The following is a 14,144-nucleotide window of genomic DNA, read 5'->3' as shown; positions in this document are numbered from 1 at the left end:
GCCCTTAAAAGGGTCCCTTCGCAGTTTGGGGGGTGCAAAAGGTGCCCGCCGAGTCCCCACGTTCACAGGCTTCACCCGCCTGTGATTTTTAAAGGGTCCCCGCTTCGCCGCAGTGGTCAGACCCGATCCCGCGGAGCTGGTCCCTCAGAAACTCAGAGGGAGTCCGCCATTACCTGGAAGTCCTGGCCATCCTATTCCTCTCCTCAGCCTTTGCCAAACCTGCCTCAAAATAGCCAAGGATGAGGGCTGTGCAGATGCACAGGCACAAGCCTTGGAGTTTGTAAAGCTGAAGGGAACAAACAGGCCTGTAGTTTGGTTGTCTTCAGCATGGAGCTGAACTGGGAGAGGCAATTCAGCCTGGGGGATATGTGGACTGTAGGTGTAAGGGAGGGGCAACAAGGCAAAGTGGGACTGAGCCACAAAGCTCCTTGAGGGAGAATCAGAAACAAATACCAAACAGGGAGATCAGATACTTATTTGTAAATGAAACTGAGTGGGAGCTTACAATATTTTGCAAAACCACGTCCTTCAAAGTATGAGTCATTGATACATTTTAAAAATCATAGAAACAATGGATGACACTGAAATATCCTGAAGCACAGCATTAGACTTTCTCAAGCAGTACAATGAAGAATTAGGAAAACATATGAGACGAAATGAGTGACTAAGATGTGAGGACAAGCTACACAACTAAAAATCCCTATAGGTCCTATGTTGCTTTAAGTACATATTAGATGCAAAACCCACAGTGCTGCTCCCCTTGACACACACACACATGGACCCCTTGTTCCTTGTCACTGCCAGGCATCCACCCCCCGGTGCTCCCCACTGCTGGCTGTTCATTTCCTCCTTCTCCACTGCAGCCATGTCCCTCCTATGTATATATTGCAAACTGTTATTATTACATATAAACTCTTATACTAAATTATTTCACTGCCCCAAGAACAACGAAGGAAAATTGGCTTCCAGGTGGAAAAATCAAAATTAGAGACTGAATTGCTAGAACCCAATACTAAGAATCTGTCAAGAATGTATAATTTGCTGTTGAAATGGAATACACAAGATGAAATAGTTAAATCAGCCATGATTAAGTGGGCACAGGATATTGGTCACAACATTATGTTTGCTGACTGGGAAAGGTTGTGGAACACCGGTATTAAATTTACGGCATGTAATGCCTTAAAGGAAAATATTATGAAAATGATTTACAGGTGGTACATGACCCCAGTCAAGCTAGCAAAAATTTACCATTTGCCCGATAATAAATGTTGGAAATGTAAAGAAACCGAAGGTACTTTCTACCAACTTTGGTGGACATGCCCGAGGATTAAGGCTTTCTGGGAAATGATATATAATGAAATGAAAAAGGTACTTAAATGTACTTTCCCCAAGAAACCAGAGGCCTTTCTCCTGGGCATTGTCGGCCAATTGGTGCTAAAGAGGGACAGAACTTTCTTTATGTATGCAACAACAGCAGCAAGAATACTTATCGCAAAGTATTGGAAGACACAAGATCTACCCACCTTGGAAGAATGGCAGATGAAAGTGATGGACTATATGACATTAGCTGAGATGACTGGCAGAATCCGTGATCAGGAAAGAGAGACGGTGGAAGAAGAATGGAAGAAATTTAAAACTTATTTAAAGGACTATTATAAACTTGATGAATGCTAGAATGTCAAGGTTTTCAGAAAGAAAGGGTTACAGTGATATAAGATTAGATTAAGGAGAAGACTAAGATGACAGAGGTTCGAAAGAAATATTTATAAGTTGCTAAAAAAAAAACTATGGACATTGGGATGCAGAAAGGGGAGGTATGGGGGAGTCTGAGAAAAGAGGTTTATGAAAAAAATATTATGAAACTATACGTGTTTGTATGTCTTTTTATGTGTTTGTTTGTTATAAAAAATTCTGTAAAACCAATAAAAAATTTTTATAAAAAAAAAAACAATGAAGGATTCATCAGCACAACATCCAGCAAAGTTATTGCAACAGGAGTTCATCAGAATGTATTGTGCTATTATTTGTTAGCAGTCAATAGGTGGGCCTGTTCCCCATGCTCTTTATTCTACTAAGAACATGGATTTGTTTATTTCATTTTCTATTTTTTAAATAATTTTTATTAAAGATTTTCTTGGGTTATAAATGTAGGTGCATTGTCTCTATTTTCAGGTCGCAGAGTCATTTTGAAATGTATATCCAACCCTTCCTCCCAAATGCCTATCTGGAGATCTGGAAGGGAAAACCCCAAGGGCTTTCTAAGCACCAACCCAAGTCTGCTGACCTTTTGTTGTGTATCAAGGAGCTGGTAAGAATGGCTCACATAAGTGCAGGAAAGAAGCTTGCAGTTTATCAAAGACTACAGGCACTTTGTGGCTAGTTATTCATTCAAAGGATACTCACTTGCTTTTCTTGTGTGTTTCTCAGTTTCTACAACAATAAATGAAAAAGAGTAAATCTTAGCACACGTATACCCAGCTTTTCATTCAGTTCCTGGGATACTTGGTTTAATTTGAGCAGAACACTAGCCTGAAGCAGCCCACCCTCCATTCATTGCAATTTTATAGCCTCTGTCCTCCTTTTACAACTGTGCAGATTACTTTTCTATGGATACCTGTATGGTGTGTGCTATTCTCATAATAAAATCACTGCTATCAAAACTAGGGAAGTAAATTCATTCTAATTTAGTTTGTGCCCAGCAGGGGGGAAAAACCCTGGACCTATTTGTCCATAATTTGGAAGAGTTCTTTCCCAGAAGTAATTCTTTCATATATGCTGTTTTCATATATGACTGTAAAACAACAAGGCAATTTATATGACTTCTTGTTTGCTACTTCAAACAGAAAGCCTACTCTTGAAAAAACTTTACAGCAGATATTCTTTTTAATTTTGAAAGGATTCACCCCCCCTGAACTGGGGGGGGGGGGGTAACATGCCTGACAATTTCAGCCAATTCTGTCAAAAATAAAGATTAAAGACCGATATGGGAAATAAGCAAAGTAAAAGTTTTACACCGAGCATAGAGGACGAAAAAGAAAAAAGAAAAATCAGAAATGAATGCCACTGATTATTCTTGCCAAGGACTCTTGGGTTTGAACCTCAGGAATACCAGCATGTGTCACTGCCAGATGGTAGGAAGATTCTTGATTAGTGAAGCCTGGTATAAGTCCCTGGAGTCTGGCCTTTACCAGGTCAGCAGCACCTTCAGCTGTTGTGCCTTAGTCTGTGGGTCATGCCCTTAAACAGGGCAAGCAAATTCTACTTTATTTCCATGACCTGCCAATAGCAATGGTTAGATCTACAAATTTTGGTTTCTCACCCTTTTTCATTTTTAATCTTAAATTTAGTTTGCCATGATTCTGCATATTTTCTTCATGAAAATTCATCAACATTTCAGTCCTTATTTCTCCTAATACACACATTTTTTAGGGCAATTTCCTTTAATATGATGCATTATTTTCACTAATATGTGTATTTTTGGGGTACACTTTCCTCTAATGTATTTCTGGTTGAGAAAATGAATTACAAAATGCAATAAATTTGCATTTTGGTTTCCATCTTGATTTGCTAAGTCCAAAGCATGTAGATCCACATTAAAATGTAAACCACACTGAATTTTCCAACTATCTGCTGGGGATGTGACTCTGATTGCCTGAAGCAGCTTTTAAACTATGCTCATTTTAAGGCAGTTTAAGGAGCAATTACTGGCTGTAGTAAATACGTATTGATTTAACTGGTATGCATTTCTTCTTTGTATCCAAAAACACACCACTCATTTTTATAAACATAGGTACAAAAAAGAAGGTTTCTGTAACAGTTCACATCTACAGCTAAATGACATTAAGAAAATGACAGATTTAAAATACTTACGTCTCCTTTTGTGCTTAACACAAAGAAGAAGGCAGATGGGAAGCAACAGAATTATTAGGAAGGGTCCTAGCCAAGGGAAAGTGGTAGGATAAAGGGTGCCTGAAACACACATTAAAATCTCAGTTACAGCCACATATTTCTCCTGAAGATTTCAAGTTGCAAAACTAACCTAACCAGAGTCTGCCTTTGCCACTCACCTCCATTGCCCCAAACTCTCCTGAACTTCCTATTTAGGGAGGGATTGAGCTGAAGTTGTGCCGGGGGGGGGGGCGCTTCAGCTGTGACCTACCTGCCTCTCTGCAGAATAGTGGATATGGGACAGAAGCCAGAAGACACTTCAGCCATTACCCCAGATGATAACTGATGAAATGCTGCTGAGCAGAACTACAGTGGTACTTCCGGTTACAAACTTGATCCATTCCAGAGGTCTGTTTTTAACCCGAAGCTGTTCTCACTAATGGCGCCTCCCGCTGCCGCCACACCGCTAGCGTGTGATTTCCACGCACATCCCGGGGCAAAGTTCGCAACAAGGGGATCTACTTCCGGGTTAGCAGAGCTCGTAACCCAAAGCATTTGTAAGGAGGGCAGTACGTAATACAAGGTTCCACTGTATATTCATAGATAATCTGGATAATCCATTCAAAGAGCCTGGTGTACTTCAGAGGCATCAAAATGGAATAAATTTCCCAAACCTCTCTCTTCTTATAGTACTTGTACTGAAAACACATTGAAAGCCTTTTACCTCTTGGCCCTTTTGCGTCACCCCTACTCACCAGAGATCAGGATTCTCGAATCACTCTCCATCCCTAGCAGTTCATTGATGATTTTGTAAGAGACTTCATGGTCAACTCCTGATTCTGTTGTAACGGAACTGGAAACACTGAAGTTCTCTGCCTTGGTCTCTGTGTTTGTAGTGTCTGACTGTTTACTTCAGACTTTCCCTTCACTGTCCAGCCAGAGAGCCTTGGGCTTTGGGTACCAACCGTTGGAGCTGCAGGTGAGGCCAATCCCCCAGCCTTTGTAATCCACCAAGGCAATGGTGGGCTCTGTTCTTTTTGCTGCACAAGAAGAACACCACATATTAATTTTCCATTGCTCCAAGTATCATAGAACCTGTCTAGAACACATGGATCAAAGATCTGAAGAATAGGACTATACCTGTACAGTTGTTGGAAGGAAGAAATAAAATATAAAATTGCAAGATCCACTGCTCACCATTTGTTAATTACTGTCAACAGTTCTGTCTACTTTATTATTATTTTTTAAAAAAGGCATTTTTGTACATTAATCTTCATGTAATGTACTTTGGCTTTGTTAAAACTTAATTTATGCTGTATATACCAGGAATGGTATATATACCAGGAATTGTATATATACTGGGAATGGTATATATTATGCAAATCTGTATCCTCTTTTGCAAGTGGGTCAGAGGACTGTATTCAATACAGTGTTTTGTTTTGTTCTTCCTTGTAGCCAAGCTATTTTTGAAGTTTATTTTTCTATTATGATGTATTTTTGTTATTCTGATTATCTTGATTTGAACTTACTTTATTTATATAGTTATTGCATTTATTTCACACCACTTTTCAGTGAATGCACTTGAGGTTGTTTACAATTTTAAAATAGTAGAACAAAAATGTAGTGACAGAGACCTCTCAGGTTGACTGACAACTGATGGCATTTGCTCCTGGACTCGGCTTCCTTGCTATCCCTCAGGGCAGATGGGACTTTAATAGCCCCAGAGAAGGAGAATGAGGGCTGTCCCAGTAGTTTTCTCAGGCCACCTATCAGGAGCTGATTTGCCATGCTCCCTAGCCTGGACATCCCAGTTTCTGATTTTCCTCAAGGAACACAGTAGCTCTAGGGACACTGGGGGAGGGGCTGCCTCAATGATTCTGTCAGGTCAATTGGCAGAAATCAGAGATCAATGATATGGACTCTCTGGCCTGGGCTCACTTGCTTTTATGGGTTAATATGGAGAGTGTTTTTTTGGTCATGCATTTGATGTGTATTGCTTTGAGCACAAAGTATGTGGGAAAATGGTACACAAATGAAGTGGCAACTATACTGGTAAGTCTTTTTTCACTTTCCTGTAGAGTTGGAAGGAAGTTGAAAAGGAGATTGCTACTTATAAAGTGTACATTCACTCCAGTGTCACCTTTTGTGTTTCTTCTAATCCTTCTCCACAAATATGCATATTTGTAATTTATTCTTATTTTAAATAAAACAAAGGGAATTATATTTTTTTATAAAAATTTTATTGGTTTTACAAAGTTTTTTTAAACACAAACAAACATATAAAAAGACATACAAACACGTATAGTTTCATAACATTTTTTTCATAAACCTCTTTTCTGAGACTCCCCCATACCTCCCCTTTCTGCATCCCAATGTCCAAAATTTTTTAGCAACTTCTAAATATCTCTGTCCAACCTCTGTCGTCTTAGTCTTTTCTTTAATCTAGTCCTATATCTCTGTAACCCTTTCTTTCTGAAAACCTCGACATTCTAACATTCATCAAGTTTATAATAGTCCTTGAGATAGGTTTTAAATTTCTTCCATTCTTCTTCCGCCGTCTCTTTTCCCTGATCACGGATTCTGCCAGTCATCTCGGCCAATGTCATGTAGTCCATCACTTTCATCTGCCATTCTTCCAGGGTGGGTAGATCTTGTGTCTTTCAATACTTTGCGATGAGTATTCTTGCTGCTGTTGTTGCATACATAAAGAAAGTTCTCTTTCTTTGACACCAATTGGCCGACAATGCCCAAGAGAAAGGCCTCTGGTTTCTTAGGGAAAGTACACTTAAGTACCTTTTTCATTTCATTATATATCATTTCCCAGAAAGCCTTAATCTTCGGGCATGTCCACCAAAGATGGTAGAAAGTACCTTCAGTTTCTCTACATTTCCAACATTTATTATCAGGCAAATGGTAAATTTTTGCTAGCTTGACTGGGGTCATGTACCACCTATAAATCATTTTCATAATATTTTCCTTTAAGGCATTACATGCCGTAAATTTAATACCGGTGTTCCACAACCTTTCCCAGTCAGCAAACATAATGTTATGACCAATGTCCTGTGCCCACTTAATCATGGCTGATTTAACCGTTTCATCTTGTGTATTCCATTTCAACAGCAAATTATACATTCTTGACAAATTCTTAGTATTGGGTTCTAACAGTTCAGTCTCTAATTTTGATTTTTCCACCTGAAAGCCAATTTTCCTGTCTTGTTTATAAACCTCCATTATTTGGTAATAATGGAGCCAATCTCGTACTTTAGGTTTCATTTTCTCATGGCTCTGTAATTTCAATTTGTCTCCATCTTGTTCCAAAATCTCCCAATACTTTGGCCATCCAACCTCCATATTGATTTTCTTCAGTGCCTTAGCCTCCAAGGGTGATACCCATCTAGGGGTTTTGTTTTCCAACAGATCTTTATATCTTATCCAGACATTAAACAACGCTTTTCTGACAATATGATTTTTAAAGGCCCTATGCACTTTGATTTTGTCATACCATAGATATGCATGCCAACCAAACATATTATCAAAACCTTCTAAATCCAAGATATCTGTATTCTCGAGGAGCATCCATTTTTTCAACCAGCAAAAAGCTGCTGCTTCATAGTACAGTTTTAAGTCCGGCAGGGCAAATCCCCCTCTTTCTTTTGCATCTGTAAGTACTTTAAATTTTATTCTGGGCTTTTTGCCCTGCCAGACAAATTTCGCAATATCTTTCTGCCACCTCTTGAAACAATCCATCTTGTCAAGGATCTGCAAGGTTTGAAACAAGAATAGCATTCTAGGCAATACATTCATCTTGATAACTGCAATTCGGCCTAACATTGACAATTTCAGATTTGACCATATTTCTAGATCTTTTTTAATTTCTGACCAACATTTTTCATAGTTGTCCTTATACAAGTTCAAATTTTTAGATGTCAAATGAACCCCTAGGTATTTCACCTTCTTAACCACCGTCAGACCTGTCTCCTCTTGAAATTCCTCCTTCTCCATTTCTGTTAAATTTTTTCCCAAGACTTTAGTTTTTTGTTTATTCAGTTTAAATCCAGCTAGCTGGATTAAAACAAAGGGAATTATAGCTGTGTATTTCTAAACCACAGAGCCAAGAGCTTGCCGATCAGAAGGTTGACAGTTCGAATCCCTGCGACGGAGTGAGCTCCCATTGCTCAGTCCCTGCTCCTGCCAACCTAGCAGTTTGAAAGCAAGTCAAAGTGCAAGTAGATAAATAGGTGTACTTCAGCTGGAAGTACCAGCTGGAAGGTAAACGGCGTTTCTGTGCACTGCTCTGGTTTTGCCAGAAGCGGCTTAGTCATTCTGGCCATATGACCCAGAAGCTGCACTCCGGCTCCCTTGGCCAGTACTGTAAAGCGAGATGAGCACTACAACCCCAGAGTCATCCGCGACTGGACCTAACAGGCAGGGGTCCCTTTACCTTTACCTTTATTTCACCACACCAGCAGAATGTATGTGTCAACTAAAGTTGTTTTCTATAGGCACACTTATCTGAAAATGAGGCATGTATAGAATTTTACTTTTGTTTTTATATAATACGTTTTATGTTCTTACACTATTTCAGTTTAGATCTGATAAAAGAAATGTATTGCATATATAGTTTATATATATATATTCAAAAGCTATCTGTCTCTATTGCAAGTAGACAGATTATGTTTCCTACACACACACACATATCTTGTCAGCATTTCAGATAATCGAATACACTGCTCCAATATTGTTAAACCACAATACTAAATTTAAAAAGTTGCAGGTAAATTGTGTTGTGCAGCACTATGTATGCCTGTCACACAATTACTGCTCTTTCTGTCCCACACCACTCACTAATCCACTTTCCTCACGTAAATGTTGATACAGAGTTTTTCGCAACACAACATATTGAGCTATAAGAAATATTCCCATAATGGGAAACTGCATCCTCTAAAGTGAAAAACAGGTTTTGTAGAAAGGGTCTAGAATTGGCTGGTTATGCATATGCACTGAAATGAATGACTATGTGGGAGATCCATATTTAACTAAAGAGCTTGAAAAGCAGGACAAACCCTTCAAGTTGAGAGATGGTCAATGACATTCCAGACTCAGAAGACCTGGAACTTGGTGGGGAAAAGTCTGAGACGTCCCATGGCAGAGCTAACTCTGTGTGCCAAGGGATAAATATCACTTGCCAGTGTCAAATGGGAGTGGCAAAGAAGCAGCCATTTTATGTCCATTACAAATGAAAGAAGCAATGATGATTATTCAGGCTTGTGTGGCTAGGAAGGATCTCTGCAGAAAGGAGCACGTCGCTTTCATTCTTCTCTCAAACACACACACACACAAACACAAACACACATTTATATTTGTAAACTTACATTTTGCATAGAAGCCCCTGAAATTCACTATCACAAGTATATTTGCAAATGTGGCTTGAAAATTTCTACACGAAGATAAACTAATCCTATATATATCCTGAATGGAAGCAAGGGGAAAGCCTTGCTCCTTTCACCTGATCACCAATTCATCATTAAACAAACACATTCCAATAACTAAAAGAATGAAATGTAATTTTTTCTTACCTTCTTAGCAAACTGAGATTTGTTCGTCAGTTACTGTACCTTCCTCCCGCTTCAGGTGGATCTGTGTTACGTTAATTATTTACTTTGATTTTCCTGCTCTGCATCAAGATAAGTAACTGCCAACAATTTGCTCTACGGTTAATGGCCCTGTGACAGTCGGCAGCTGCCTCCAAAGGATAGAGGAGTGTCCTGTGCAAACACTAAGCTCCACCGATACTTGTAGAGCTAATGCAGTGATGACAGGGCTTCATTTGAAAGGACAGTCCTATATGAATGGCTCTCTACCCCAAGTCTGGATTAAAGATAACCTTAAGAAGGGAGAAGAGAGACCTTGAAGTACTGCAGCAACAATTAGCCTCAGGACAACAGCCCGACAGTCACACAAGTCTCCTGGTCACAGACGTCCATTCTATGATGAGCTGTGTTGAATTTCTATTTAAAATATAGCAATTCTAAATTTGCATCCACATGTAATGTATAAATCAGAACATGCAAACTGATGCCCTCTTTTCCTGATTTGTTTATGCTGCTAACGTTAAAGGAGGAGATTCAGCAGTGTATGCAGGCACACAGCTCATTCATTCTAAATCACGATAGACCAGGCAATCTGAATTAATGCAGTGAATGTGCAGCTTAGCCCTGTTTATTGCCTTGCTTGCTACAAATCCATTTCTACTCAGCTATGGTTTCTTTCTTCTCAATAATTTAATGTGATTGGCATCCACATGGAAGAGTGCACTTTCAATGGTGAAGTCAAGCTGTTGGAAAGTTATAGCACCTCCTGTGGATGTGGAAACTGATACCAGGGACACACGTTTTCCTACAGTTGTGCTGCTGTTAATGTTGGCAGCCTTCATGTCACATCTACAGACATGTGATGTACACAACTACATTTATTCTTAGATCCTGAGATTGAGAAATGGCATCTGTCAAGAGCACACAATGTCAGGTTCTCATGGGCTTTCTTCCTGGAGGTATATCTCATTGTGCCACTACCAAAGGGTTCTTTAGAGCAGATATAATGGAAATGTGAGCACAGCCCAAGGTGTATTAGCTGCTTAGAAGGTAGAACAGCACCTGAGCCCTTGAACTGGTAAGTGGTGGCTTTGCAGGATGGTTCCGCTGCCCCCAATGAGATCCACTGATAGATACCTCTTACAGTAGTCTCCTGCTGGTGGAGAAGCCTATTGGCTCTCTCCGCTGGTTAGAATTCAGGGACCAACATCTTCTGAAGGGTATCAGGTTTGAGAAGGCTGATTTAAATCCATATGATGGATTTAACTGTGCCACTCTCTTATAGTTTACCAGTATATTTAAATCTCTGCTTCTAAACACACACTGTCTCTTGTTGTGGTGTAAGACTTCTAGTAACTCCCCCTTTCACCGTCCATCTTTCAGATACATGGTTCTCAAAGTTTCCTTCAGAACATTTATTTTCTTCACCTTTGCTCAATGGTAACATGACATGCAGCGCACCCAGTAACTAACAAGGCTTTCAGCTAAACAGCTGGTGAAATCCAGATATGTGCTTTTGTAAGATTTACTATGGGAAGCTGTAATATATATGTGACCTGTGGACTAGTTGGATATTGTTGGTGTGTGTGTGTGTGTGTAATTACTAGAACCACATTATATGAGAATAAGAATGGACTCATTTCCTACTTGGCTTGCTAAAGTATTATCATTGTTGTTGTTTTGTATTTGAATTTCAAACTTCATGAGTCTACACATTTGAAAGTGAAACCAGTGCACCCACATTTGTTGCTTTCTGTAATCCCTATTCCTGAACTGGCAGGTGAGTGTGGGCCCAGGTTTTGAGAATTAGGCCCTAAGTCACATGATCATGCTAGATTGCATTAGGAATAAGAGTATGTCTTGCCTTGCCCAATCATGTCCCTACCACCCCCTTTTTACTCTTACATTGGCTTATATTTCACCAGTGGGGATTTATGCTGATATATATCTCCAGCTCAGCCATCACAGGGAACTTAACCAGCATTGCCGTGGCTCAGCTTGGAAAATCTAATAATAATAACAATAATAATATATTTATATGCCACCCATTTGAGTTACTCCAGCCACTCTGGGTGGCTTTCAACAAATTAAAACATGATACGACATCAAACATTTAAAACTTCCCTATATAGGGCTGCCTTCAAATGTCTTCTAAAAGTCAGATAGTTGTTTATTTCCTTCACATCTGATGGGAAGGTGTTGCACAGGGCAGCCGCACCTGCCTAGAAGGCTCTCTAAACTCTCTTATCTGGACAGATCCTGGGCTTGGACTGCACTGCTAATTTGGAATATAGGATAATCTCCAACATTCTCATGTGTGAAGCAGAAATTGATTACTTCATCTGCCTATATAACAAACCAATAGGCAAAATACATTTGCCACGATTTCTATGCTTTCTATGATATCCATATTTATAGGCCTAGGGCAGGGGTGTCAAACTCAAATTCATCGGGGGCCGCATCAGCAGTTTGGTCACCCTCAAAGGGCCGGTTGTATCTGTAGGACTATGTGTCCACTCTTTATTATCATAAATTATTGTCACTGCATTCAATTATTACTGTTTTTTGTAATAATGTAAGTAATAACTAGCTCTGAAAGCAGAAACAGTCAGAATAATGGCAAGTAGATATTCAAATGTACAATTATTGTACAATTTACTGAAAAATGATTTTTGGTAACAGACAGTAATTTTTTTTTAAACATCCAAATATTGCCAAACACTGTTTAGTACACATATGGCAAACACAAGGCATTAACTTTTTTTTAACTTTTCTGACTAGATGGCTGACATCGTTTTCCTGAGGTCAGTCCATCGATGTCTGGCGTTAGGTCTTGTGCTGTAGCAATCCGCAAAACAGCATGGAGGTTATCATCAGTGATGCGTGATCTGAGCTTGGTCTTGTTCAGATTCATGACTGAAAACATCTGTTCACATAGATAGGTGCTCCCAAACATGGACAGAACACGTGCAGCTTGAAGTCGGAGCTGTGGCATCAAAGCAGGGGGGAGGAGACGGTAAAAGTCGTCGACTGTCGCATCCTGGAACTTCGCTTTCAGGCTGCTGTTGCACTGAAGTTCTATTAATTCCATTTGAAGCTGATGTGGTGCACTGTCAACATCAATGTTGAAGGGATTGGCAAAGCTGGTAAAGGTTAAGTTTTGTTCTTTAAAGTCAGAAAAGCGTCGATTGAATTCATCAATCAGCTGATTCACTTTGGTACCCAATCGAGCACATGAAAAAGTACCTGGGAATGAGGTTGAGATGCTCTGGCAGATAGGAAAGTGGGCAAGACTGTCTTTTTCAAGCTGTGACTTCCATAGGCGCAGTTTCTCCTGGAAAGCTGTTATTGCCTCATACATTGAGGTTATGACTTGTTTGCGGCCCTGCAGCCTCAGATTCAGTTGGGCGAGATGCTCTGTTATGTCACACAACATGGCAAAATCACACAGCCAGTTTGGATCTGACAGTTCTGACAAGGGCTTCCCTTTACTTTGCATAAAAAGAGTAATTTCTTCCAAAAGCTCAAAAAATCTCTTGAGAACTGTGCTCCTACTCAGCCACCTTATTTCTGTATGGTATGGCACATCTGTATGTTCCATGTCCATCTCCTTCAAAAATTGTTGGAACTGACGATGATTCAGACCCCGTGCACGTAGAAAATTCACTGTTTTTGTGACTGTGGACATTATGTTATCCAGTTGCAGAACCTTGCCACACAGAGCTTCTTGGTGGATAATGCAGTGTTAAGTTATCAGCGGCGTGTGGCAATTACTTTTTTTCATTTTCTCTTTTAACAGTCCAACCAAGCCATTTCTCTCCCCACACATTGCTGGAGCGCCATCAGTAGTAAGTCCCACCAACTTTTCCCAAGGTAATTTCATTTTATTTACGGATTCCTCCACTGCATTGAAGATGTCCCTCCCAGTTGTTGTCCCATACATGGCGACCACATCCAAGAGCTCCTCACTGACAGACAAGTCTTCCTTCACACCTCTTACAAAAATAGCTAGATGAGCTGTATCAGTATTGTCAGTGCTTTCATCAACAGCTAATGAAAATGCCAGATAACTGCATGCCTCTTCAGCCAACTTTGTTTTAAGACTACAGGCTAGGTCCCTGACTCGGTCTGTGATGGTGTTTCTTGACAAGCTGACATTGTTAAAAGCCTGTCTCTGCTCAGGGCACACCTGTTCACATACCTTCAGCATACACTGCTTTACAAATGCACCTTCTGAAAAGCACTTTGAAGCTCGTGCAATTTCTTCAGCCACAAGATAGCTGGCTTTCACTGCTGCATCATTTTTTGCTGTCATTTTTGCAAAAATATTCCGTTGCGAATGCAGGCTACCTTTTAATTCTTGGACCTTTTGTTGCTTTTCCTGGTGGCTAAGGTTAGCAAATTTGGCTCCATGTTTGGTCTCAAAGTGCCGGCGTAAATTGTATTCCTTCATCACTGCCACTGCCTCATAGCAAATAAGACATACCGGCTTGTCTCCATTAATCACAAACATGTATTCACTTTCCCATCTCTCCTGAAATTGCCTTCCCTCTGCATCAACTTTTCTTTTCTTGGACATTTTTGGGTTATTTGATTGTAGTTTATGGTCCCTATACCATTGTAAAGGGACACGGAAGTGGTCAGTATATCCAAAGTTTACCGCTC

At 39.9% G+C, this 14,144-nt stretch overlaps 1 protein-coding gene across 3 annotated transcripts in view; it reads right to left on the bottom strand.

Annotated features, from left to right (window-relative positions):
• The window catches only part of LOC309517313 (uncharacterized protein), an 80,867-nt gene that overhangs the window by 34,059 nt on the left and 32,664 nt on the right, over positions 1 to 14,144 (bottom strand). The window lies entirely within an intron of this gene.

The sequence above is a fragment of the Podarcis vaucheri genome, assembly GCF_965113315.1.
Source record: "Podarcis vaucheri genome assembly, chromosome: 13".
Taxonomy (NCBI): Eukaryota; Metazoa; Chordata; class Lepidosauria; order Squamata; family Lacertidae; genus Podarcis; species Podarcis vaucheri.
The sequence above is the reverse complement of the archived record's forward strand: the minus strand, read 5'-3'. Positions and strand labels throughout refer to the sequence as shown.